The sequence below is a fragment of the Lactuca virosa genome, chromosome 3, assembly GCF_052849685.1.
Source record: "Lactuca virosa cultivar CGN04683 chromosome 3, Lactuca_virosa_CGN04683_v6, whole genome shotgun sequence".
NCBI lineage: Eukaryota > Viridiplantae > Streptophyta > Magnoliopsida > Asterales > Asteraceae > Lactuca > Lactuca virosa.
Genome location: NC_136428.1, coordinates 435,967,717 through 435,971,439, shown reverse-complemented (window position 1 = coordinate 435,971,439; position 3,723 = coordinate 435,967,717). Strand labels below are relative to the sequence as shown.

The window sequence follows — 3,723 nt, the reverse complement described above, 5'->3', positions numbered from 1 at the left end:
TACTGTGCATATGGTTATGTATAGTCATTTTTCTGATGTATTCTCAGACAACTCTCTTCGTGATCATCAGATTACATCTTCTTCCAATAGGGATGGGTAATGTTTTTTTCTCTTTGTTCTTACATTATTAAAGAATATGAAGGTAAAATAATCTCATAATTACAGAAAGGCGTTATCGGATAGATCATTGAAGTTGGTTTCTGGATCATGTTATGATGAACAAGCATAGGGGTGACAGATGGGGTAGGTGGGTGGGCTGATCTTCGTATTCATGCTAGGAAATATGCACATGAACTTATGTCAAATTCGCTAAGGTTTTGGAGAAAGCTTACACAAACACTAAAGCTAGAGGAATCTCAATTGCTTGCATTATTGAACTCTCAAATCAGGTAGTAATGATTGAATTTACAATAATTAATTAATCAACTATGATTAATATTGTTTTTGGGTGATTATGATTGTTGTTTTCTAGGGTGTTGATGCTATCAACTTCGCTTGAAAATCTACCATTTTCACTTCTTCTTAAAGTACATAGCTATTAAACTTAACAATTATAGTATCTTACTTTCATTTTATTTGATTTTAAAGGATTTCACTTTGATGATATAGATGGTGAACATGGTATGCTGGGTGGAATTATAACAACTAGGACGGATTATGAATTACCATGGCAGGATGATCTGATAAGACATGCTTTTGTGGGTGATGACGTGAACGAAGATCTTGAGATGTTAAACAACAGAATTTCAATGAAAAAAACCTGAAAACTAAAAAGCCTACGATAAGGGCGATGGACGCACAGACAAAAAAAGAGAGGCTTGCTTTTTGTTTCTTTACGATTTATAGATATGCTTTTTCTGGTACGAGGATTTATGTCATGAACATACACGTTATGATAAAGCTCTTTCTGTTGTTATTTATGAATTATGTGTGATTTAATTAAACATCCTCCTGATTTAGCATATTATTTATGTATACAAATTCATCACTTGCTTTTTGTTTCTTTTGGATTTATAGATATGCTCCGTTATTGGTGGTAGCATCTGGGCAGGCTACAACCTAAATCTGAAGTTCAATTAAACGGTTAGCTTCTACTAGGTACGTCTTGAAGGCATAAGGGTAAATTGGTAATTCTTTATTTAACATCCTTTTTAGCATCACGGATAGAGAACATTGATAATTTAAAAGCATGTTACATGACTGAATTCAATCAGGGACCAAATGCAATTGCTTTAGCATTGTTGACTTTCAATTATAATTTGGTGCAAATTTTGATTTATTTTTAATATATTTTTTCCTTACCAATATTTTGATTTTGATACCAGATTTGGTATGATGTTAACATTAGTAAAGAGGACAAATTCTTTTAAACAGTTGACAAGGCCAAATACATCTATATTGCTGCCGTTTTCCTTATGATGACTCCAGAATCAATACGTCTTAAAGTATTTGGCCTTTTCAACTGTTCAAATGAAGTTTGATTCTTTTGGATTTCTAAAATGATTATAGATCAATGGCGATTCTGAAGATATGAATGTAAAATGATTTTTCTAAATAAGGTGAAGGTAGCTAGAGAGTTTAAGATCCATGGCAATAATGGAGTAGATAGTTCATGTAAACACATGGATTTATTTATTATGCAGTTGTGAATTGACACCATTGTTTTTGGATGCACTTCTTTTTAATCCGTGTTTTTGTTCATGTAAACACAGGGATTTATTAATTAGCTAATTGGCTACCAGGTGAATGGAGTGTGGAACTGAAGAATAAAAACTTTGCCCTTGATTTGGTGTTGTAACTAACAGAAGGAATCATTGACCCCTCTTTGATGGCTTTAGCTATGAAATACAAACAATAGAAGAGCATTTGTTGCAGGTCACTTATTTTTGTCAATTCTATTGTTAGCCATGAATATGATGTTAACATGTTAACTTACCCCCAAATATATACACTTATAACTTTACGTTTTTTACAATATTGATACCACAAACAACCACACATGACTTCTCGGCTACACAACACACATAACCGACGATGAGCCCGTTACATGCGATCAAGAAAAATTCATTCAGCCCAGAAAAGATAAGAACCCTTTATGCATACAACAACTCAAGAAGCAAACCCTTAGTTGAGCATGTTGTATGTATATGAGTTTTTTTTACTTGGTTCACAAAAGATGCACTTTTTTATGTCATTAATCCAAATTCATGTTAAGGCATATTCTGTTAACCTGATTGATATCAATAACAACGTGAAAGCAATAATCAAACCCACTTAAAGAGGCTTTTCAACAACCATTGTTTTTATTGATATCAATAACAATGTGCAAGCAATAATCTATTTTCTGTGATTATATCTTAGCAGGTTAGCGTCTTTTCTTAAATGAGCTAATGAAGGGCAAAATTTACATTTGTTTGTATTGAATCGTACATACTTTTTTTATTACCGGTGCAATTTGTTGCTGATAAAGATATATTAGAACACATTTGTTATCATTTTGCTGATACTCAAATGATGTAGTTGTTGACACCATCAGTAGAAGAAACATTTGTGATACGAAACCAACAAGTAAGATCACTTGGAAGCAAATTCTAGCCTTATGATTTCTAAATTAAATGATTAATCTTTTATGTTTTTTTCCTTTCTTCTATTGCAGGTGGCACTAGATTACATTGGGAAAAAACGTCCCACTGTTGGTGTCATGAAAGGGAATCGAATAAAGTATGCTTTTTGTTCATGGCATTTTAATAATTAATATCTTCCTTTTTGTTATCATATTATCTATATTTACAATAATTGTTGATTAACAGGTATGCCCGTGATATTCTTCAAAAACAAATGCTTCCTCATGTGCGTGTTGGAGAGTATTGTGAAACAAAGAAACCATACTACAAAAATTGGGGTTTTGGGTCATGACACTTCAATTGGTCATGTATAAGAAACATTTGTTTTTTGTCGGAGAAATAACTACACATTTTCTTTTTTTCTTTTACTTTGGTTTAATAGAAACTTACACCTGCTAATCAAACATTAGTCAACTTTTTTTTTCCAACAGGGTTGATGTTGCTGGTGTTGTCGCATGCTTAAAATGTTGTAATGATCGATCATTTACCGTTGCAAATTCAGTGGATGGATGTTATTGAGCATATGGATTATTATACAACGCTTTATGTAAGTTTTTTTAACTAATACATCACCTGTGGCTAATTTAGTTTTAATTTAACCAGGATTTGATGCAGATTTGTTATACTAACTGTCAACAATCATAAAGTTGTCTTTTAGACTATAATTTTTCTTATTTGTATTTTTGAGCAGGTATCGGTGATATGCTTTCAGCTTTTTTAAAAGGCATGTCTTAACGATTCATTTGGTTATAATAAAATTAAACGTGTGCGCCGACGAAAGGATCCGGACAGCAAAAGTGTAGAGTTTTTGTCCAAACTGACACTACATACCCTTTTTTTGTTAAAAAATAGTGATTTTAACAGTTTTTGTCGAAAGTGACTATGCATACTGTTTTTCTGATTAAAAAAAATAATGATTTTTACACATACCGTCCTTTTGGTAAAAAATAGTGACTTTAATATTTTTTTGTCCAAAATGCACCTGTATACTTTTTTTTTTTGATAAAAGAAATAATGATTTCAATAGTTTACACAAAACTGCTCCTACATACTTTTTTTTTGGTAAAAAAGAAAAGTTATTTTAAGAGTTTTTTTGGGT

The 3,723-nt window shown here is 31.7% G+C and overlaps 2 long non-coding RNA genes across 2 annotated transcripts; both read left to right on the top strand.

Moving 5' to 3' along the window:
- The first annotated feature begins 470 nt into the window (after positions 1 to 470).
- On the top strand, positions 471 to 1,887 carry LOC145163235 (uncharacterized). The gene is made up of 4 exons (XR_013739664.1): positions 471 to 527; positions 610 to 860; positions 1,018 to 1,098; positions 1,713 to 1,887. It is a non-coding gene; the product is annotated as an uncharacterized LOC145163235 (long non-coding RNA).
- Positions 1,888 to 2,326: 439 nt separating this feature from the next.
- LOC145163234 (uncharacterized) lies at positions 2,327 to 3,456 on the top strand. The gene is made up of 5 exons (XR_013739663.1): positions 2,327 to 2,568; positions 2,657 to 2,721; positions 2,811 to 2,932; positions 3,056 to 3,171; positions 3,316 to 3,456. It is a non-coding gene; the product is annotated as an uncharacterized LOC145163234 (long non-coding RNA).
- The last annotated feature ends 267 nt before the right edge of the window (positions 3,457 to 3,723 follow it).